At 35.6% G+C, this 24864-nt stretch overlaps 1 protein-coding gene across 1 annotated transcript in view; it reads left to right on the top strand.

The window, feature by feature from the left end:
• Positions 1-24864, top strand: part of UBE2QL1 (ubiquitin conjugating enzyme E2 Q family like 1) — a 56572-nt gene that overhangs the window by 9707 nt on the left and 22001 nt on the right. The window lies entirely within an intron of this gene.

The following is a 24864-nucleotide window of genomic DNA, read 5'->3' as shown; positions in this document are numbered from 1 at the left end:
TATAATTTTCCATAGCTCTTCCTCTTCCTCCATAAATTTAAGAAGCCATCATACACAATAAGCTAATATAAAACCAATAGGTTTCTAAAATATAGGCTGTGTAATCACATGAAAATTAAAAGACATTTGCAATTCATAAATGAAAAATAATTTAAGCAACCATAAAAAAACTAAAAAATTATTAGCTGTACCATAGTGAGTAGTTATGAAATAGTTTGTCAATAATGTTACCAAAAGGAAAAGGAAGCTTTTAGTTTTTTTCTTTACAACTTAAAGAAGTAAAAACTTCACCTTAATTTTTCTCAGAAATTGAATGCTCAATTGGCAAGTGAGCTCAAGGCCATTCAATGTAAGAACATTTTGACTCTAGATCATGATAACCAATGGTGCACATCCCTGATAGCATCTGTACCTAGTCAGGTATTATAACAACTTGAGCAAGACTCAATGAGAAATGAATTTGTGAACACAGTAAATTTCTCTTCACTCTTTTGTGAGTGGTAAGATGAGAATGATATAATTTTCTCAAAGATCATAATATTTAATTAAAAAACATAAAAATAAAAAGTGGTATCTTTCTTGGCACAGAACTGGATTCATTCACATGTCTATCAAAGAACAAGAGTTATTATTACAACCTTTAGCAACAGGAAGCACTCACAGCAATGCTGACATTTAGACCAATAAAGATATTTCTGATATTTGTTGATAATGGTAAAACCACCCTTGTGATTATGATATAATCATGTTATACAATAAAGGGACAGCCTGGTGGCACAGTGGATAGAGTGTCAGGCCTAAAGTCAGGAAGACTCATCTTTGTGAGTTCAAATCTGACCTCAGATACTAATTAGATGTGTGTTCCAGGACAAATCTCTTAACCCTGTTTGCCTCAGTTTTCTCATCTATAGAATGAGCTGAAGGAAACGGCAAACCACTCCAGGATTTTTGCCAAGAAAGTTGCAAATAGGGTCACAAAGAGTCAGATACAACTGAAAAACAACTGAATAGCATACAATAAAGGCATATAATATAGGCAGCTGGGTAACGCAGTGGATACAGGTACAGCACTTGGGAGTCAGGAAGACCTGAGTTTAAATACTACTTCAGACATTCCTTAGCTGTGTGTCCCTGGGAGTTTACTTACCTTCTCTGTACCTCAGTTTCCCCATATGTAAAATGGGGGGGTGTAATAATAACACCTACCTCGCAGGATTATTGTGAGGATCGGAGGAGTTAATAAAGCACTTTGCAAACCTTAAAGCACTACAAATGTTAGCTGTTATTATTAAGCAGCAGCTAGGTGGTGCGGTGGATAGAGTGATGGATCTAGAGTTCAGAAGATCTGAGTTAAAATCAGATACTTACTAGCTATATGACCCTGGGCAAGTCACTTCACCTCTCTCTGCCTCAGTTTCCTCAAATGTAAAGTGGAGATAATAAAAACACCTACCTGGAAGGATTGTTGTGATGAACAAATGAGATAATATGTGTAAAGGTTTTGCAAACCTTAAATTTAGTGCTATAGAAATGCTAGTTGTTGTTATAACACTACCTTACATTTATGCAGTTCTTTGAGCTTTCACATTTGCAGACTCACAGATTTAGAAATGAAGGGGACTTCCGAGGTTCTCTAATTCTAACCCTCCTTTTGCAGATGAGGAAACTGAGCCCCAGGGAATTAAAATATTGTACTCAATCTGTGCAGCACAGATTTTAAGTGCTAGAGCCAGGCTTTGAATCTAGATCTTTTTGACTCCAAGTACAGTGATCTTTCCACAGATTCAGTCTGTGGAACCCTGTGGGTCAGACAGGGTAGACATTATGACCCCTATTTTAAAAATGAAAAAAACTCTATCAGAGTGCTTAAGTGTTATGCACAGAGTCGCACAGTATGTAAGTTGTGGACCCTTTCACATTGATTCCTCCCGCAAAATGTCTGAAGCAAATAAAGGAGAAAACAGGGCCTGTGGTCAAGAGATGGTGTGGATTGGCATCCATCCTGAGTAAGAATACCAAAACCTCACTGTCAGAGGGAATAGAACCTAGAAGTTGAGAGGACAGGCCAGGTCGATGCACAACAATGAGATACAAGACCAAAAACTGAAATGGGTAATCCTCAAGACAAGGCAGTTCTCAAGGAATTGTAGATAAATCAAACACATGGGAAATACAATGACAGTTAAATGATAGCTCTGAAAATATTCAGCACAGCTTGTTAGTACATGCTTTGAGGAAAGGTGTATATTCTTCCCATCTCCCCTTCTGTTCCTTAAATGAGAAATGTCCGTTCTTGGTACCTACATAGTCAGACTCACAATCCAGTGTTCATACTTCTGATCAGGTGCTTTTTGCAGTAGAGGATACAATCATAGGTTATATCAGAAGCAGCAAACTGTTGGGGTTCTCATAAATTGCAGTCACCTTTTGTTAGTAAGTTCTCCTACTTGGAGTTTCATTTTCTTTCTTTTTAATAGTCAATCAATTTTAATGACCAGATATTAATTCTTGTTCATGTACAGTTCCATGATATAATCTGTGAATAATCAGGCATCTGTTGCTATAATAGGAAAGAACAGAGTATTTGGACCCCAAGAATCTGAGTTCAAATCTTAGGTCTGCTAATTATTGTATGTGTTACCTTCTTTAGACCTCACTTCCCTTGTCTGTAAAACTAAGATCTTAAAACTAGATGATCTCAAAGTATCTATCATTTTGAGATTTTCTACTTAGCTTCTAACTTAAACTCTTGTTTCAGGAAACTGCCACAGGCCTTGGATTAGATCACCAGAATTTTCCTTTATACTGAAATAGTAAAGAAGTACTCAAGTGAATGTTGTTGCAACAACAAATGTTAGCAATACTCCTTAAAAATTAGAGAATATGATATCCATTTGGAAATTTATTTGTAGCCATTTTGTAGCTTTAAGGTTTAAGAAAGACCATGATAGCAAATTTGAAATATCCTGAATAATGTACCACATTTTGTGAAAGTCAATATAGCCCTTTAAAGGATATCGTGGAACAACAACACAAAATATATTCAAAGTGTTTCCCTGTCCAGTAACCAAAGCATTTTGGTCAATCATGTTTTAGAATGGAGGTTCTCAACCTTTTGTGTGTCAGGGACCCCACTGGCAGTCTGGTGAAACCTATGGACCCCAGGGTCATAATTATGTTTTTGAATGCATAAAACAAAATAACTTGGATTAGAAAGGAAAGCAATTATGTTGATATACCAATATCAAAATATTGAAAAGAAAAAAAAGTTTACAGACCCCAAATTAACAACCCCTTGTTATAATAGCATAGAATCTTAGTAAAAGAACCTCCTTGCCTTTAAAGATAACAGTTGAAGGTAAATGCATTTCAAATGACCATCCTGTTCTGCCGGGACTCTTGAATTTTCTATTAAACATGTCTATTATTAGAAAGAGCTTTCCAACAACTAGAGCCATCTAGGCGTTGATCAGACTGCTTTGCCAAGTAATGAGCCCCCCATTACTAGAAGAATTCAAGCAGACGTAGAGGACCATCAGTGAGGGATGTTGTAGAGTGATTCTTGCACTGGGCTAACAGGTTGGGCTAACAGACTTGCAAAATACCTTCTAAATATAAGCTTTTATTATTCTTTGGTTCTGATCCTTTCTCTGGGAAGTGCAAAAGCAAGATCCCAAAGAACTCTAAATGGTTTGTAGTTAATAGTTTCTCCAGGGTGTGTGAGTCTGGCTACAAAGTGCTCAATGATGACACCATTGTTCAGGCATATTAAAATATCACAATTTATGATCCTGACTATGAAACTCCCCAAGTGTTCTTCATTCAGCCAGCTTTGCAGCCTGCCTTTTATATCCCTAAGGTAGGAAAGTTACTTTTACCTTCAACTGGAGTAAAAAAAATATCAGAATTAGTTTATGAGCTAGGTGAATGTTGCCATAAGTATTGCTATAAAGTTTGTGATGTTGTAAAGAATCCAAGTGACATGCTGAGTGGATAGAACCAGTATTGTGCTGACTGTTTTTCAGTATGAATTTTCCACCTCCTGGAAGTCAGACTCTTTGATTGTTATTAAAAAGCACACACTCAAGCACACATTTTTGCCTGAGGTAATTTCAATCCATTCTATTTCTGAGCAACATAGTTCTACCACTTATAACCTATTCAGCAGGTGACTTAACCTCACCAGGCCTCACTTTCCTGCTTTATAAAATGGGATTAATTTTACAAAGTTTCTACTACGTGCTAGGCCCTTTACAAATATTATTTCATTTCATCCTCACAACAACACTTTGAGGCGGCTGCTATTATTATCCCCATTTTACAGTGGCAAAGCAGGCAAAGGTTAAGTGACTTGCCCACAGTCACACAGCTAGCAAGTGTGTGAGGCTAAGTTTGAACTCAGATCTTCCTAACTCCAAGCCCAGCATTCTATCTACTATGCCACCTAGCTACCTCTAAGAAGAAAGGATAAATAAAAAATTCTTAACCTGGAATCTGTGAACTTTAAAAGAAAAATTCTTGATAATTGAATTTCAATGTAATTGTGATTTTTTATAACCCTCTATATTTTATTTTATGTGTTTAACTGAGACAGGGTTCTTAGTTTCTCCAGACCACCAAAAGGGTCCATGACACAAAAAGACTATATGATCTTTAAGATTTTTCTAACTCCAAATTCTAGAAGATGGTAGAAATTTTACTTTGCTTTACAATATATCATCATTAATGCATTGCAAAAGTTTGTTATATTTTCAAAGCTATGTTGGACTTTGTAGGAAGACTGGCAGGTAGGGGCGGGACTCATAGGGAATTCCTTCAATTGATGTGTATTGGCAACTTCTTTGTAATTTATAGTTGTGGAGAGTGTTGGGAGCACCATGGTCATTCAGTAATCATGTGTTAAAACGGAGGACTTAAACCCTGGTCTTCTGACACTCACACAGTGCTTGGCACATAGGAAGTACTTAATAAATGCTAGTTGACATATTGACTGACTCCACAGTCAGCCACCATATATGATTTTGCCTCTCATCAAACACATTGCATATATTTTAATAATGATTTCTTTCTTTCCAACTTTCCCTTTCCCTTTATTAGAATAAACCAAGCCTCAACTGCTGAACCCAAGAATATAATCCACCCCATCTCATGTGAAGATTCTTCAGGTGTGGTTAGATGGGTTCAACTATTATTAATAATTAAACAGGATCAGACCAGTATTGAAAGATAAATCACAATATACATACAGTGCACAAGACCATCTTCCTTTCCATTGAATTACCCATACTAAGCAGTGAAAGGAAGACTAAGGACCCTGGACATCTTTGATCATCAAGCTGCCCCTACTTTACTCATTCTCCCAGCTCTAGAAGATGTTACCTTGTAGAATCATTAGGAAAGTGCCTCCCAATCTTAGCAGAGCCTTGATTGCAATTTATCTTCTGTGACTTCTATGTGGGGGAGAAGGAAGAATAGGGGATGTTAGTTTAGAACTTTTGTAACATGTATAATAGAATGCAAAATATTTAGTAAGGCACAGTGGAAAGGATGTTAGGCTCAACCAGGAGAACTGGATTTGATTCCTGACTCTCAGATTTAGTGTGTGATCAGGTGGAAATAATGCTTGACTACTTCCTTCATATAGTGTTTATGAGGAAAGCCCTTTGTATACCTTAAAGCACTATTCAAATGTGAGGTGTCATTATTATCGTTTTCACTTGTAGAGCACATACAGTTGGAGAAGCAAATTCCGTGGTGTCTTGTTTGCCTTCTAATTTTAATGCCACAGGGTCCATGCTGTGGAAGTGTTGTGAACAAGAAATCAAAATTAAGTAGCAATCCAGTTCCAGAGAGGTATAGTCTAATCCAGGACATTTAGGAGGATTTTATTACCAATCTGAACCAGATTACTAGATGATCTTTATTTAAGAAAACCTAAAATATCTCTTTTTAAAAATTAAAGACAGGGAACATAACACCTTATTCATTACATAATAAGCATTTATATTAGTTCCATATTGCAGTGAATTAAATTAACATATAAATAAAGAGCTAACAGAAGCACATTTTTAATGAACGAAAAAGTCTCCTTTTTTTTCATCTAGCCTTGACTCCTCAGAATAATTCCCTTTAGTATGTTTTTTGAAATGTAAGTTTTTTATCAGAACTTTTGGCCAGACATGTAGATTTGTCGATCTTAGATAGATAGATAGATAGATAGATAGATGTATACACACATATGTATATATATATTATATATATGTCAATCATTCAAAAGCTTTTTCGTTACTTCTTAAAAAAACACAAAATAAATAAAATATACCAAAAGAAGATGAGGTAAGCTTCATATGCCAAAAAGTTGATCTAGACTATTTAAAAAATCAAAATGCCAGTGATACCTTTCTCAAATTCAATTGGTTTATTAGTCCACAGACACACTCAAGCTCTATCATTTCTGACCTGGGAAATTCCTTGGTCAAGTTTACAGCTCTTCCATTCCTTTGATCTGTAGTCCAATGGATAAATAAAGTGGGTGGTTTTCTTGGTATGGAACAGTCATCCTATTGGTTTCAGGGGATCATTTCAAGTCTGGATCCTCAGAAACCTTCAAGCCTCCCTATCACTGCCAGAGTATCAGTTTCATCAGCATCTATGGTGTTATTGGGATCACAAGAACCAGGGAAGTCAGATGTTTGATGCTGGCAGTAGCGTCTCATGCAAAGACAACACAGGTAATAACATTACCTGTGTTAGGAATACTATAGTGGTACCAACTGTATAGCTGTATACCAGAAGTAGTGGTATCATAGATTTTTTAAAATTATCATCCCCAGGGAAAAAAGTATGTTTCTCATCCTTCTGAGTAACCCTGCTATGAAACAGATGTGAGTGACAAATATTTTCCCCTGTCCCATTAATTTTTATAGTCAGGTCATTCCAACATATTTCTTACAGCCCTACCAAACCCCCGTTTTGGTAGGTTCTCTATTACCTCTGCCTTAATTGTTTATTCCACTGGTGGTGGACTACAATCAAACGGCTCAAAGTCATCACACCCACAGTCATCATAGCACACAGAATGATCTTAAACTTCACAGAATTGTTGGGAATATTCTTATCATGAGTTATTAATACCAGCAGTTCTCTTCAATAGCAAGAGCAATACTATTATTATTGATTCTGTTTGTATCATCAGCCAAGCCACCATTTCCTTAAAGTTGACTCATAATAAGACTTATTCCTTAGACTTAATTGGTGATGGAATGAATTATCTTGTGCCTGTCATTTGCTCTCTATGTAGCCAGAAAGCTACCTCTTGTCCATGTACTACAGTTTCACTCTTTTGCCCCTTTCTCAAGGGAAGATACCATATATTATATGTCTTTTAAGCAGAGTCAAAATTATCTATTACTATAACTTGGAGGGGGATATTCTAGGTGATTGGCTATTATTGTTAGTTCTCCCTTCTTTTGGGTCATATTCTTCTTTTAGGATATATACTTGTTTTCTAACTTTGAATCCTCCATCAGGATCTCTGGTAGGTTATGATAGCTTCTACAAGGAGCTTGTCTCCTACAAGGCAGGCTGTGATAACAAAGAATAAGTTACATGACATCATCTGCTTTGATACATTTCCAATCACCATCTTCTTTTTAATCTTTGCTTCTACTATCTCATCCTCTCTTTGGGCCAAAGTCATCACAGACAAGCCTTCAGAGGAGACATACTTGCCTCCAAGGAAGGAAGGAATAAAGGAAGGGAGAGAGAGAGGAAGAAAAGAATAAAAAGGAGGAAGGAAGGGGAGAGGAAACAAACATTTATTAAGCACCTACTATGTGCCAGGCACTGTGCTAAGCTCTTTACAAATATTATCTCATTTGATTCTCACTACAACCCTGGGACGTAGGTGCTACTATATCTCCATTTTACAAATGAGGAAACTGAAGCAAACAGAGAAGTTAAGTGAATTGCCATGGGTAACATAGCAAGTATATGAGGTTGGATTTGAGTTCAGGTCTTTTTGACTCCTGGCCCAGTACTACTACTCTATTCACTGTGCCACCTAGCTGTCTCTACTGAAGAGAAAATGTGTTGTGATGCTTGTATTATTGGTAAAGACATTTTCCTTAACATATATTCCTCTCTTCCTACTCCTTCCCTTCCCCATACATTCTTTTCCTAGAGGTGACTCCATTTACCACTACTCTATTATTCAAATTTCTAACTCCATTCTATATATTCTGAGCTCTTTTCTCATTAATCTTCCTCATCCTACCAGATCACCCCATACTTCTAGTTTTCAAAGTCATTCTTCAAGCATGCCATTCCATTTGTCCACTATTACTCTAGTTTTGGGATTATAGAAATATATTAGATTTATGTAATGCCTTTCTCAGTCTCCCAGCTATGAATCCTCTCTGAAATAAAGCACTTTTCTTAGTACAAAGAGATATATTGGTTGAGTATCTGTGGGGTTAGAGTTCAAGTTTCAGGTCATTTACTTGTGCTAGTCATCTTCTTATAAACATCATCATCATCATTTTACCAGAAACACAAATCACTAGCTTTGCCAAGGCTAGAAACAGAATGGTGGGAACCTCTACCTTTCCCATCACCTTGGCCAGGAGATATACTTCATTATTTCAGTGGGTTGTCTCAATTAGATTATTCCCATGGGTGGAAATGTGAGTCACTCATACCCTTAGTAGGTTTTAGGATGTCCAATCATTAGGCTCTTTCCATAGTTCTTAGGTCATATATTTGAACCTCTTCATTGTATACATGTGCTGAGATCTGAGAAAGATAAATGGTTTCCCCAAGTGACAGAGCTGAGATTTGAACCAAAGTCCCCTAAATCAATCACCCCATCTAGAGGGTGGTCTGATCATCCTTTTGCTATCTCAGGCTCCATTTCATGAGTCCATTTTTCATTGTCCATAAGTCTGAAAATTCTAAGTGTTGATGGGGAAGGCTGGTCCTGATTCCATATGCGGTATCTATGATGTTCTTCCACCATGGATACAAGAGTGAGTTTAGACCATTCTCAGGATTTACCTACTCCTTCCTTTGCCATTGTCAATCCAATGGGATAAGGCTAAATGGAGGCTACTTTTTATAGGTTCCTTGAACTATGACTTTGCTACTTTCTTGGGTGACTCTCTCTTTTTTATCTTCTTTTACATTTATTTTCTATATACTCCTTTGCTCTCATTCTCCTCACCCTCCCCTTCTTGCTTTTCTTGGACTTGGTTGGTTACTTTGGAGATAGTGAAGAAGTGTGTGTGTATGTGTGTGTGTGTGTGTGTGTGTGTTGTCTCATCCTCAAGTAAGAGGGTACGTATGACATAGGTCAAGGAGGTTAGGGTTTCAGTTATTATGACCATCTTGTAAGATGGTTTGACCAGGCTTTATTGTTCTCTGGTCATGTTTTATTTCCTCATTTACTATATCCAGCCACTAGTTCTTATATGATTTTATCTGTAAGTACCTGGAAAAGACCCCATACCTCTGTCATCTTTTGTCTTTTAAGATTTAGGGCTGTTTTGGGATTTTTCTCTAGTAATTTACTTTATCATCCTCATTTAAACTTAGAAGCTAATTATTGGATAGTTGGATACTTTGGGTGGGGTTAAGGGGATCCATAGTTTATCTCTGTGAGATATCTCTTTTTCCAGTCTTAGTATTCTATAATATCTGTTTCTTGACAATAGGAACTCCTTCACTTTTGTATTTGTATCCTCAGTCCCTAGCACAGTACCTGCCACAAAGCAGGTGATTTTAAAAAATGTTTTTTTCTTGATCAATTAACATGTAATGAATTAAGGTAATCTGGCCCAGTTGCTGAGAATGGTTGTCTAAAACTGTACCATATATCTAGATTATTCCCATACCCATATAAATTTATATCCTGCCTTAATGGTACAAAAATAAGATATTTGCTCCTGTAATAACATGCACTACTAATTTCTACCCACTCTGGATAACTAGAATTCTTCCAGTTGTTTTGTAGCCTGGAAGAACTCTAGGGAGGAAGTCATGTAGTACAGCCCATATTCTGATGGCCAAAGCTAGGGTACAGTTTACACTATCAATCCGGAACAGTTGATAGCATTGTTCCTAGAGCCTCAAAATTGCAGTTAAAAACCACAACAGGCACACTTAAGGGGTGCTGAGATCAGAACTTCCTCCTTGTTGCAATCTCAACCCATGGCCCATCTCAGGCTCTTGGAATTACCTCTCTAAAGGACACAACCTTGTTGCAGCCTCACTCAATCTCTTGATATTGTCCCTAGTCAGTCGGCCATTGGACAACAATGGTGCTTTATCCTCTGGGTATGGAACAGTGCTGTGATTTTGGGGAGGTGAACCCTGTGAGATCCAGATCCATGGGAGCCTCAAGATGAGAGCAAGTTGATATTTCACCATCTTCCATGGAACACCAGATGAACCAGCATCCAGGACTGTGTACTCAGTTTACAGAATCTCTTGATGACCTGGCAGAGAGCCAGGAAAGTCAAATGTCAGATAAGACAAGAATTCATACTATAAATAAGAATTTGAATTCTGTCCCAAATATATTTTCATTTATCTCATTGCTGAAAAATGAGAGAATAACCCATCAATAAGTATTTTCAAGGACCTCTTGTGTGCCAGGCACTGTGTTAGGTGTCGAAGATATGAAGACAATTATTGAAGACAATTGAATTATCAAGGCAATTACTGAAGAAAGGAAAAAGAAAACAAATATTTATTAAGTCCTTTATTTATTTATTTAATATGCCAGGAATTATGTTAAGAACTTGATAAATTTCATCCTATTTAATCCTCACAACAACCTTGGAAGTAGGTGCTATTATTATCCCCATTTTACAGTTGAGGAAACTGAGGTAGATAGAGGTTAAGTGACTTGCTAAGGATCACATAGCTAGTCCATATCTTGGACTGAATTTGAACTCAGTTCTTCTGGACTCCAGGTCCAGAGCCACCTAGCTACCTCTAGGATCTTAGATTTAGATGTAGTGAGGGTTGTCCCCCACATGTAACAATGGAGTATTGTTGTGGTGCTCCAAGAGAAATAGAATAGATATCTCTAGCTTACTCTTCCCTCATTGTTCTCCAAGGGAGATTTTGTTTCCTGCCAGGAGAGGAAGCAGGTGGTTGGGGCCAGACGCTTGCCTCCTCTCCCATGCTCAGAGAAAAGTGGGGACTGGGTAGAATTCACATCTATCTGCACTCTTAAATGTTGTTAGGCTAATACTTAGGGTCTCAAGGTCTTTCCTGGTTCCCTTTGAGATGACGTTCTGTCCACCCTGTTTCTATCTTGTATGTACATTGTTATTTACATGTTGTGTTCTCCATTAGAATGTGTGTTCCTTGAGAGCAAGGACTATTCTTTTTCTTTGTGTCCCTAAGTGCTTTTTGCCTCAATGACATGATTAGAGAGCCAGAGATCTTTTTTCCCTGTAGTACAGTGCCTCTCTGGAGCTTACATTTTTTGTGGAGGACTATATTCACTTATATAAGAATGTATAAATATATATATATATATACATACATATATGTGTATATACATAATTACACATGCACATAAAAATACATATATATACACATGCACACAAGCACACGTACGCATGCACGTGTGTGTGTGTGTGTGTATGTGTGTGTGTGTGTGTGTGTGTGTGTGTGTGTGTGTGTGTGTGTGTGAAACTAAGCTTCTATTTGCCTATGAAAAGCCTAATCCAATTTCTGTGGCTCTGGAGGTTTGCCCAGACAGAGCCATGAGTAACTAAGATAAGAGTTCACAAGAATATGTGCAAGACCAAGATAAACTTCTCACTGGAGTTCACACCAACCTATACACTAGGTCAAACTAGAGTTTATACACACAGAAGCCAATTGACATAGATTTATGAGATAAGGAGACAGACTTAGTGTCAGAACAACAGCAGACTTTCCACATTGCCATACTTTGATTCAGTGGTATAACATCACGTTTTTTTTAGCTGGACACAAAGAGATATAGCCTCTCCAATTGTTCTTTTCTGTTCTCTGAAAATGCAGGAAAAGAATGGGAGCTTCCAGATGTAAATGTACGATCTGTGAATGACTTCAATTCTTCCATTGTTGGGCATCACACATATGTCACCAGTGGACCCTGCACTGTCTCCTGAACAATACTTGTTTCATTAAGAATGACAATGATTATGAAAAGAATGGGAAACAGACTATTAACTTGCTCACCCCCACAAACTCCAAGAATAGACAGTAACATCTTTGGAGGGATGTGGAAACATTATTGGTGTCTTCTTTATAAAGTAATAAACACCCTACTGTGCTGTTGGGGCAGTAAGAGAGGGTGGCAGAAAAGTAAAAATCTATTCCCAGTTGGAAAGATGGAGAGAAGAGGTAGGATGAGGGAGATAGGTAAGGGAAAAGAAAGTGTAATGAAAGGACAGGAAGAAGGGAATGAGAAAAAGAGAAGGGAAATATTTCCTACCATACCATTTTGGAATAATGGCTTGGCTCATGTTTTGAGGGATCTATAATACCATGTGTTTGAGAAATCCTACAACTGATACAGATGTAGCTTTCTTGTGTTTCCTCATTCTTTTTGATTCTTGTTCTTATTTTTGCAAAAATACATGATAGAGAATCTATGCAATTTGCTAGGACTCCTCTTATCAATTTTCAGGAATTCTTTTTCTGTCTCATGGTCCCCTTTGTAAGAATGGTGAAGTCTATGTACCCCTTCTCAGAATAATATTTAAGGGGCAGCGAGGTGATGCGGTGGATACAGCACCAGCCCTGGAGTCAGGAGAACCTGAGTTTAAATCCAGCCTCAGACACATGATACTCACTAGCTGTGAGACCCTGGGCAAGTCACTTAACCTCAATTGCCTTAAAAAAAAAAGAATCAGACACAACTTAAAAAATGATTTAACAATTCAGAATAATATTTTAAATGCATAAAATACATAGGACTACAAATGAAACCAATTATATTGAAATAATTTAAAAACTTTTTTTAAATTAATGGATCTCAGGGTAAGAACCCTTGTTTTAATATCAATAGGTGGTGTTAGTATACCATTCTGAGGTCTCTGTTATCTCTCATTTTCTCTAAATGATCAACTTGCCTTTTCTGACAAGTTTTTGCTCATGCTACCCAAATCTCATTCTTTAGTCCCTTATCTCCGATTGCCTGATGGATTTCTCCACCTGAATGTCCTACTGATACTTCATATTTAGCCAAGTCCAAAACTCGTCATTTTCCGTCCTAAACATATCTGGGTTTTCTGACCCTTCTGCTACTGTTGATGGCAGCACCATCCTGCCAGCCACTCAGCCTGGAAGCCCTAACATCATCTTTGATTTCTCCATCTGTCTTCTCCCCCACTTTCAAGCTGGTTCCCATTCTCCCTCACAATATCCCTCCCATTCATTCTCTCCTTTCCATTCCCATGGCTTCACCTTTCTCATGGGGATTAGTGTAATAGACTAACCAGCTTCCTTGCTTCCAGTCTCACTGGTCTTTAATTTATCTTCAACAGGTGATGTATTAAATATGATAAAAGACAAGTCTGATCACATCATACCCTGGTTGAAAAATCTTTAGTGTCTCCCAGCTGCTTAAAGCATAAATACAGGCTCTTTAGCCTGGTGTTTAAAGCCTAAAAGTGGGCTCCAATATACATTTTCTGCCTCTTTTATTTTATCCCTCCTCCCTTAGTATACTCTGAGTTCCAGTCAAACCAGATGATGAATGGTTGTCCCAGGTTTATTGCCACCTGTTAAAATCTTTTTCTTCTTTCAAAGGCCAGCTCAGGAGCCACCTCCTCAATGAAACCTTTTCTTGCAGTTCCTTCCCCACCACTAATAGTGATTTCTCCTCTGTCACCTGTTTGAACCCTCCCTTTTTATCCACATCCTAAATTGTATACTAGTCCTATCCCTCTCCTAGGTTGTAAACTCCTTGAGGGCAGGAATAGTTCTATTTTTACATGTATACTGAATTTGAAAAAAAGAAAATTATAGCCAAAAAAACACATTATTTAGACACACATGTCAATGGCTATATGATCAGTGAGGACAGAAGGACCATGCCAAACCCATGGCACCCATTGGCTTATTCTGGTCATACATAATCCTAATCATCCTTGGTCACATAAAGGTGTTTTTCTCCCAAGGATGACCTTTGGGATGTGTATGCATGCACAAACTGTGTGCTCATGATTTTGGGATGGGAGGATGAATTGGAGAAGGTGCTCAGAGGGGAAAGCTCTAGATATCACTTTTTCCTGTGGTTCAGGGTCCATAACCACAATGGAGGATTATTGTTTGGCACCTGCAACCCAGCTCAAGGACTTTAAGAACCTCAAATAGTCAAGAAATAACTTTCAAACATGTCAGCTTCTGCTCATAGACAAAAGCATGATGGGAAAGCCAATAAAAGCTGTGTACAGTTTACTTGGAATTAGGTAGCTCAATTCAGTATGCTATACAGACCAGCAAATTTCATGGAGCTAGATTGTCTACATTTAAATAATAATAAATAGCAAGTCATTTAAATAACAGACAGATGTACCTTGTAAAGTAAAAAAATATCCAAAATTTTCTCGAGTTTGTGCAGATTGGAACTTCTCCATTCATTCTTTCCACAGAAAATAATAGCGTAAATAAAATACCCTGTAAGAGGTCAAGTGAATAACGTAAATAATGCATTTCCCAATAGGATCTATATGCCTACATCAGATATTATGCATTCTGATAGTTCACCTTTCCTTTTTGCTAGGGTAGTGATGACAGAATGGATGAGCACCACAAAAATATCATCATCATCACTATCTTCTTTTTTTCTTCTCCTCCTCCTTCTTCTTCCTCCTTCTCCTCCTCCCTTCCATTTAGAACTACCCTTCAGTCTCTAGCATTCTATAATTCTATAAGCATTTGACAATTCATATTTATTGAGTAGCTGCACTTGGGCTTACCATGAGTTTGAAAACAGTCTCAAAGAACCAACAAAGAATTGGATTATCAAGTTGCTCTACCTGACTTGCAAAAATAAGAGATCATATTGTGTTTATTGCCATATTTATACAAATAATTCAGAGCAAAAGTGATCTTTGCTTTAAGGCTGTTAAGGGGAATTCCCTATTTGATTTAATTCAGTCATTTTCGTAATACATAACCATAAAATCAAGATGTTGAATACTGAAAGAATGCTGGGCACAGACACTGGTTCTGTCCTAGGGAGGTATGAAGAAAGATTTTAGATTTTGCTTAGAGAAATACAATGACATTCAGTTGTCTTCAAGATAAACACGGCTCAATTTCTGTGAATGACTGAAAGAGTGAAATTTCTTTTAAAGTAATAATATATTTTAAATAAGCTATTTCATTAAGTCAAAGACCTATACTTTTTTCAGTATGAATACTATCTTCTTGCAGATCACAAATGCTCTATAACTTAGCAGAGACATAATCTGTTATGGTCAATCATTTCATCACCTTTGGGTCCTCTCTAAACTTAGCTAGGCCCTCAGGTGACAGAAACACAATCTATCACTAGAAGTCTTTCTGTCTTGAAAGGACCTGCTACAGCTTACATTCCACTGACACAGCCCTTGAGAACATAGCCACCATGTTCATGCACTGGAGAAGGACTTTAGTAAGGAATTTTTAAATGCACCTAAATCCTTTTATGAAATTTATAAAGCATTGTTGAAATCATCAATTTATATATTAAGGATGTCCCCAAAGTTTTAGTACCATTTTATGCTTTAATATTTCACCAAGACTTTGGGGATACTCTGGATATATGACTATGCAGCTTATTTCTGTGTGATAATAATAATTATAATGGTGGTCATTGAACCCCATTTGTATTTCCTCCATTCCTTGCCCCTATCACTTTAAAAATTACTTTTTATTACTTTCTAGGCAATAAGGTTGCTAGATATATAGATAGGTAGATAGATAGATAGATAGATAGATAGATACATACATACATACATATATACATACATACATAAATTTAGAGTGTTCAGGAAAATGTTTTTGGCTATCCTGGAGGGAAATTTATAAGTATTAAAATGCAATTTGAGAAAACTAATCTTTTGAAGCCAATGTCTCTTAAAAATTTCCAGAGTGGGTTCCATATTTTTTATTTTAAACATTGGCATTTTATGACAAACACACTTTAAGCAAAGAATACTAGCATAGTGCTAACAGTGCCTTAAGGAGAAAGAATGAGCCCTTTGAAAAGATGATCATGAAAAATGTTTCTTTTAAGCCAGAGCATTGCCAACGAATTAACAGGAGGTTTGGGGCCATCATGTTTCTTTGCTGTCATGTACACAAGCAAAACAGTGTCAGCTTGCTGTCTGACACCTCCTCCACTGTTAGCATGCTGCCCTTATGTTGACCCCGGTGTCTATAGTCAGGCCTTGATTTTCAGATCACCTTAGGACTCAGTTGAAAAGGGGGTATTCCATAACATTGCTGTTCCATTTAACCACAGGGGACTAAGTGATTTTTCGTTCCTTGAAAACAACTACTTAGGAATAAATATGGTTAGAAAGTGTAGACCTGGCCTTGATGACCATATATGCATCAGGCCTTCTGAAAAAGTCTGGGGAAGTATGACACTTATCATTTCCTTTCCAGTGAAAGTAGAGCTGTGCTTCCAGTTCCAACTTTGCAGCTGCAATCATAAATTTGACACATGCTTAGGAATGCTACCCAATGGAAATGAAGGTGCTGCGCAACTTTGTGTAAAATGTGCACATCTCACACAAAACATCCAAGACTGTGACGTAGAGATGCTTCCTACATAAGTAGAAAAGGAAATGGGAACTATCGTCCAATCAATTCTAATATGACTAAATTTAGTACTTGCATTTTCATTTTTTAAGAGGTTCTGAAGGGCTCTGTCAGAGAAAGCTGAATCAGCCATCACATTCCTTTGGTGTTCCAGGACAATTGGGACTCCATTTCTTACACAGAAGAATACTTGAACACTTGTGCTGAACTCTGATAAAAAAAATCATTCTGCTTTATTTGCAAACTCTGTTTTAATAAAGTTCAGCGCTGAGTTGCATCTTGATACCCAGTAAGTTTACAGGGAAAAACCCATAACTTCATACCTTTATGCTATGTTTGATTAGTGAAACATGTAATACATCGCTAATTATAAACAACATTATTCCCAAATTCATCACTATTGGGTTTAGATAATTAAATAACGTTGCTAAAGTAGCAGCAATTCATTTAGCTATTAGATGGTTGTTCCCTTTCCTATCTGCCTCCCACCCCATCCACTTTAATCTCTTTAACTGAAATGGAAAGAATTCCTGTTAAAATTCAAATTATATAACCAGAAGCTATCATTTTTATATACTAGTGACATCTCTCTTATTTGCAACTTCCATAAAGTGATCACCCAGATATAGTATTTTTAAGAGACAGGCCTGTTAACATATTTTAAGTATTTATTAATTTGGAGCAAAATGACAGTCAGTAGTGACTTCAATTTACTGAGACAGTAACCTCTACAACAACCCTGAGAAGCAGGTGCTATTTTTATACTTGAAAAAACTAAAATAGACAGAAGTTAAGTGACTTGGTCCAGAGTCAACAGCTATTAAGTGTCTGAAGCTGAATTTGAATTCAGGTCTTACTGACTCCAGGCCCAGTGCTAGATCTACTGTACCACCTAGCTGCCTTATTGTTATTATGACAAAATATAGTAAAACACAAGATAAACAAAGTCAATATCCTAAATTTACAAAATGAGACTCATTAATCTATATTTCTATACTAATATCCCTAGCATGAAAATGTCCATCAAAGTAATCATCATTATTTCAGATTTAACTTGTGTAACCAAAGCCATATTTGAGAGACAGTGGGGTATAGAGAATAGATTGTTGCATATGGAGTCAAATTCTGATACTTATTAGATGTGAAGTCACTGTACTACTCTTGGGTTTCATTTTCTCATCTGTAAAATGGGTATAATATTTATATGATGATACATCTTCAAAGGGTTGTTAGGAAAGCACTTTATAAACCCTAATATATAAGAACAAGTGCTCATAATGATCTTCACAATTCTTAATTATCCCATTCTCATAAAATAAGCAGGATTTGGCTAAACTCAATTATCAATTAAATAGAATTTTTCTGTGCTCATTTTCTCATACTCAGATAAGAAAACAGACTCATATTAAGAATTTTGGTGTTTTATATTTTCAAACCTACAAAATTCAGTGCATTTCCTTGGGTTGATATGCATTCAGGTCAATTTCTTACACCTAGAGTATATTATAATGAGAGTTGATGTTCAGAATTATAGCCCAAGGACATTGCAAGGTACTGAATCAGCAAGAAAAAAGTGGAAATCTCATTCAGTACACACAACAGCAGGAAAGAGGACAGTTTCACAGTATTTCAAGAACTAAAAAAAAATTCCAATTTTTCTGATTAACCCTCAGTAAACAATAATATTCAACGAATAAAAGTATTCTGGTCCCTAGACATTCCAAGTAATTGAGATTTTACCATGTTTCTCTGTAAGTACTATTTGCTCATTTTTTTAGAATAGAATTGATTTTTGTGTTGTTTTTAATAGAATGCCCCTAAAATGCTTCCATAGCCAGTCATCAGCAATGCATTAGGCAGTACATTCAGTAATAGCTGGCACTAAAGAGGATTTGAATGATCATCATGTGTCAGTTCACTTTGTTTATCAATAACAGACACATCCAGTATTCACTTTGGTGACACACTTATTGTGATGGGAGAAATTTAAAGAATGTTATATGACACATTTAGCTTTCCATTTGCTTTCCTTTACGTTGATGCCTCATCTTGATTTTGAAGGCTACCCTTTAATGTCGTCTATTTAAAAAAAAATCTGTATTTTTTTATCTGTATTTCAAGACTGAGTTTTATTACTAGAAAAAATCTCTTCTTTCCATTTCTATATGTAACTTTTCAATCCTTAATTGGGTTTCATGGACTAAGCATTGGTTCCCATTAGATAAAGTGATTTTTTTTCTCTAAATGCAGGTATCCTTGGAAACCCTATAATATTGATTATAAGATCATAATAATATGCCAGGATCTTCTACAAATTAGCCATATGACCTGGACAAATCACCTTTCCTCTCTTGGAATCATTTTCCTCCTCTCTAAAATGAAATGATTAGATAATATAATCTCTAAGGTCCTTTATATCCCTAATATTTTGAAATCACAGATGTTAAGCCAAATGGAAAGCTCATATAGTTAACTAGTGAATGAACTGGTAGTAGAAACCAGGACTTCTGACTCCCTGTCTTGTGTTCTATCCCCATACCATATGGCCTGTCTGCTGGTTTCTCTTTAGATTTTTATATTTTGTGTCAATTTTTTCCCCTCAGCATGGCTTTAGTGGGAAAACTATCATGAGGAATATGGTTTTTGAGAAGTACAGGGAATATTTGGTAAACACCTATTTTATATCCTATTGAAATTAATTGCTTTGATTTCATATGTTCAAATATATGGTCATTCCTAGAATATATTTCCTTTCTTAGTGACTAAGGGTATAGGTAAGTTGACGTAATGGTCAACTGGTATCAAAATGTTAGAAACCTTTGGTGGAAAGACTCAGAATTCTAAAATTCTAGGTTTCACTAGACATTCACTAGAAGTGTGACCCTGGACAAGTCACTTAATCTCTGTTTGCTTCAGTTTTCTCAAATGTAAAATGGGAATGATAATAGTACCTACCTCCCAAGGTTGTCATGATGATTAAATGAGATATTTGTAAAGTGCTTAGCACAGTGCCTGGCACATAGCAGGTGTTTAACTAATGTTTTTTGTCTTCTTTCTTTCCTTTCTTCCTTCTGAAGGTTAGCAAAAAGTGATCATATTTATATAGTAGTTTAAAGCTTACAAAATACTTTCATCACAACACTCCAAAGGGAAGTACGTGCAAGCATTATTATTTCCATTTTACAAGGAGGAAAATGAGTATTAGTATCCACTCTTAGTAAACAGTAGTCTGGGACCCACACATAGCTCCTTGGACTTCTAGACTAGGGTTCTTTCCACTGTATCAAATTTCCTCTGAAAGTAAATGCAGCAGAGATATGTCATTTTTACTGAGGTAAAATAAATATTTTGGCATTTTCTTCAAAGTGAGGCATTTATACATTTACCTGTGCAGCTGCATGAAAATATAGATCTAAGAGAAGTTAATTAGAATTTTAGAATTTTGGAGGTCATCTAATCCAATTCTTCTATTACAGATGATGGAAGTAAGGCCCAGGGAAATTGAGTGATTTGTCCAAGGTCTCAATCTAGTTAGTGATTTGCTAGATAGACTCTTTGAGAAATTTTTTTTAAAAAGAAGAAGTAAAGGCAGTTATGGGAACCACTTTTAGAAATGTCATGAAGAATGGCAATGAGAAATCAAAATTATGATACTTGAACCACTACAACCTAAATACTATTACCACTTGCATATTTTCATAAAAGTTGTGCTTTTACTGGCCATGGTACACATTGCTCTTTTAGGAAAAAATCCTAAATAAGAAAATTAGTTTATGTAAAATGAGATTTTGCAGTAATGTCAGATAATAATAAGATCCCTACTTCTTAAAAAAACCATAACGTACTACTTTTTATTACTATGACAGAAAGGAACATTTCCTTCCCATTGACTCTGTCCACTACTTGAAGCCCCCTGATTTGAATAATAAACATACACTAATATAAGCACTAATTTATATCTTGTTTTTTCAAACCAAGTCTTTGCTTTGACTTCTAACACAAATATTGTGCAAAGCCAATTTTCCCAAGAAATCATTACTGATGTTAGAAAAAAATTAACAGACTTTCAAATAAAATCAAAGCAAATTCTTTTTAAATTAAGCTATATGAAGGGCAGCTAGGTGGTGCAGTAGCTACAGCACCAGCCCTGGAGTCAGGAGGACCTGAGTTCAAATCCAGCTTCAGACACGTGACACTTACTAGCTGTGTGACCCTGGGCAACTCACTTAACCCCATCGCCTAGCTAAAAATAATAATAAAATAAATTAAGCTGTATGTTTTTGTTAAAAATCTTTTCTTTGTGTTGGGAAAAATAATCCTACGCAAAGGGAGATTTAAATTTAAATTTTTTTTAATATTTAAGATATTATTATGAAATGGGAATTAACATTTCTAATTTTTAGATTCAGGAACTATATCTAAAATAATATCTTTATGTTGTTTTTTTAAATACAAAACAAAGAAAGAAATGTTTTTGTTTTATAATTTATATTTTTAATTCTCTTTCACCTTTATTCCTGAATATATCCTTTCCCTTATCCACCTAGCAAGCTATTCCTTCTAACATAGAATAAAAAAAAACAAAGAGAAAAAGAAGAAATTCACAAACACATTAGCTAAGTCTCCATACTTTATAGTCGCCTACTCCAGCAAACAAAGGAGGCAGAGTACATTTTTCTTACTCTTCTTCAGATCAAATTGGTCTTTATACCTATATATGGTTTGTTTCATTTTCTTGTATTTTTTTTCATTTACCTTGTTGTAGGAATTGTTTATAATTTTTCCATTTTTGGCTTGTTTCTTCTGCATCAGTTCATATAAATCTTCCTATACTTCTCTGAATTCATCATTTCTCTGTGGGTCAAGTACATTGCATAATTTGTTTAGTCATTCCCAGGCAATAAGTATCTGCTTTGTTTAGAATTCTTCACTACCAAAAAAAAAAGTTTCTGTGAATATTTGGTTTGTATTTATATCTGTCTTTTACTTCCTTAGGTTAAATACCTAGCCAGGAAGATCTCTGGGTCAAAGGATATGGGCATTTTAGTAATTTTTGTTGTGTAATTCCACATTGCTTTCCAGGATGGTTGGATCAATTTCATGTACCTTTTCAAATACCTTTATTTCAACAGTAAGTTTTAAATTTTATTTATTAGGGGCTCAATAGTATAAGATTGACATTAGTTACAACATTTCTCTCTTGGAATCTTAAGGAATCTTAAGGGTTATTTAGTCCTATGTTTCTGAAATTTAATAGCATGGTGAACAAGCAAATGCAGAACATCATGGAACAATTTTACCACATGGAATATAGGACCTAGGTAAAGTGTGATCCTAATATAATCATATCTTAAGAGAGACCTCTACAAAAATTTTAACAGAAACAAAATCAGGAAAACTAATTTGTAAAATTCAGTTTGTATAATATGAGAGAACATGGGAGAAAAGCACTGAATTAGTTTGCGCTTCATGAAAATATCATTATGTTACACTATACTGAGTAGGGCCCCTAACATTATAGAAGATGGGATAGTTAACTGAAAATCTGTTTCCAAAATCCCAATCCTCCAAAGTTTTTATTAGTTCATTAAAGACAGGCACATTAAGATCTCTGAATGATGCTTAGCCACAGATCAGGTTGAATTTTTAAGGCTTAAAAATTAGAGTCACTTTCCCCTGATCACAAATAATACCTTATGGATGCAGCATCACTTAAGGAACTAACATCCTAAGACACTGAGCAGATTATTTTTGACTTATTTTCTCCTCTTGCTAATTCTACTAATTATACATTAGAGGTATAGATATTAATGACGTAATGTTTATAACACATATTACAGTTCTTATAATCAAATATTAGTCAAGATCAGTGAGTTTATTTGTGACAAGAAATTTCAATAGGAAGTTAAATATTCTTTTACATTTAAAGTCTAAATACAATACCTTTTGGAAAAGGAGGTATTAAATAGTGGTGGTTGAAAGAGAAATTATCCATTTTTGTGAAATTTTCTTGTGAAAGATCAGTTATGCTCATGCAAATTCATGGTTCAGTTTAAGGATCAATAAAACGAATGTAAAATTTTACATTTAGGATTGACAAACTAATATCCAATAATATTCTCTAATTTGTCCCTGGCTATCTAAAAATAGAATTTTTAGATACTTTCAGTTTCTAGTATGACTTAATTTGAAATAGGCGATTAATAGAACACATTTCTAGAATCTATTCTTTTTTCTTAATTTAATTTCTTGGAACATCTTATAAAGTCAGTTATTTTTTCAACTTTGCTTTTCTTTATATTCTTGTTCAGTCTCTTCATTCAAATATTTGCTCTTCATAAGTACTGTGCCATCATGGATCATACAATTACAAAGTTCAAAAGCTTGGAACATGCTGGAGGCAGCATCTAATTCAAACTCCTACACAATGTGGTAGTCTTTGTGATTCCTATAGATTCAGTAGAGTAGGAGAGACAAAAGCCAGGCTTTTTTTTTTTTAAAGCAGCAAAGCAAGAGGCAGTGGCATAATAAAAATTGGCATTTATATGGTGCTTTGAAGTTTGCAAAGAATTTTGTATTCTTTGTCTCTTTTAAGCCTTAGAACAACCCTGTCATATAGGCACTGAAGGAATTATTTCTCTCATTTCACAGATGAGGAAACTGAGGCTGAGTAGTTATCTTAACTAGCACAGTGAGTGTCATAGAATGATGTTAACCCAGGTCTAATTCAAGATAACTCATTGTGTCCTTATACTTCTTATAAATCTGTTCCACTTCTAGCCTGTGACTTTATGTGATCTCTAAACAGTTGTATTATAGTTGAATCATGGTTTTGATTACCTATATTGTCAATTGCTGCATAATTATGTTGACTGGGCACCCATTCAAAATGGTCTTATTAAAGATGGCTAAAATAACTGGTTATGCTCGAGACACATTATTATAGCTAGACAGATAATTACTTCAATACTTTAAAGATCTGTGATTTTATCAGTGTTTATACTCCCTCTACAGATACAGATCTCTATAGAAAATTGCCTAGAAATTATAGTGTCAGACTGGTATATGGTATATTTCACACATAACTGGCTGTTTTCTTAAAGTTCCTCACTTCAAATTTAGCAGAAACTAGACTTGGGATTATCAGTGAACTGACACTTTAGCCTTAAATTGTCAAAAATGGTAAATGATAATTATTTATTATAGATAAAACCTGTCACTGGTGTTTCCATTATAATCCCTATTCTTAGTAACTTATTAGATCCTTTGGAACCTGATTCTTTGACCTTAATGTCAAAGGCCATGTTCACTTCACCCTGCAGGAGGAAGTGCTCCAAAGCCTTCTGGAGCCAAGAATTCCCCCAGACCCCCCACTCCTTTGCTGAGTGGAAAGGCCCCTACGCTATGGAGCAATGACGTCAAACTCAAATAAATGGATTCCTGCAGCTACATATTAATGTATAAAACCACAAATTAACATTATTTATGATGTATTATATTTTTATTTATTTTGTTAAATATTTTCCAATTATATTTTAATTTGGTTTCAGCTTCACCAAAAAACAAAACGAAACAAAACAAAAAACAAAAACAACAACAACAATACAGGTTAATTCTCAAATAGTCACTTCGTTTCTTGGAGAATTTGTATTTGACTGAATTGAAAATGGTCCATAATAAAGTCGTTTAACATTTTGAAGTAGCATTCTCAAAATGCTCAGTAGGAATTTTTACTAACATCATACATAACTACTTGAGAAGTGTATACACTTTAAAGTTGGTTGCCTTAGGGATAGCAATCACTTTCAGAGCTTTTATCTTCTCTTAAGTATATGCGGATTTTTAAAATTTCCAGTATTGTCTATGAGGTCAGAAAAGACTTTTTTATTCTTCTATTATCCCTTCAGCTTTATAATCTTAATAGCAATGGTATAAAATTAGTAGTTTTCTGTATCTCCTTGTTTGTTGTAGATGAAATCATGCATAAACAAACCTGAAATTCAAATTATGCTCTAATTATTTCCTTATGCATCAATCTCATTG

The sequence above is a fragment of the Vombatus ursinus genome, unplaced genomic scaffold (genome assembly GCF_900497805.2).
Source record: "Vombatus ursinus unplaced genomic scaffold, bare-nosed wombat genome assembly UNPS02014791.1, whole genome shotgun sequence".
Taxonomy (NCBI): Eukaryota; Metazoa; Chordata; class Mammalia; order Diprotodontia; family Vombatidae; genus Vombatus; species Vombatus ursinus.
The sequence above is the reverse complement of the archived record's forward strand: the minus strand, read 5'-3'. Positions and strand labels throughout refer to the sequence as shown.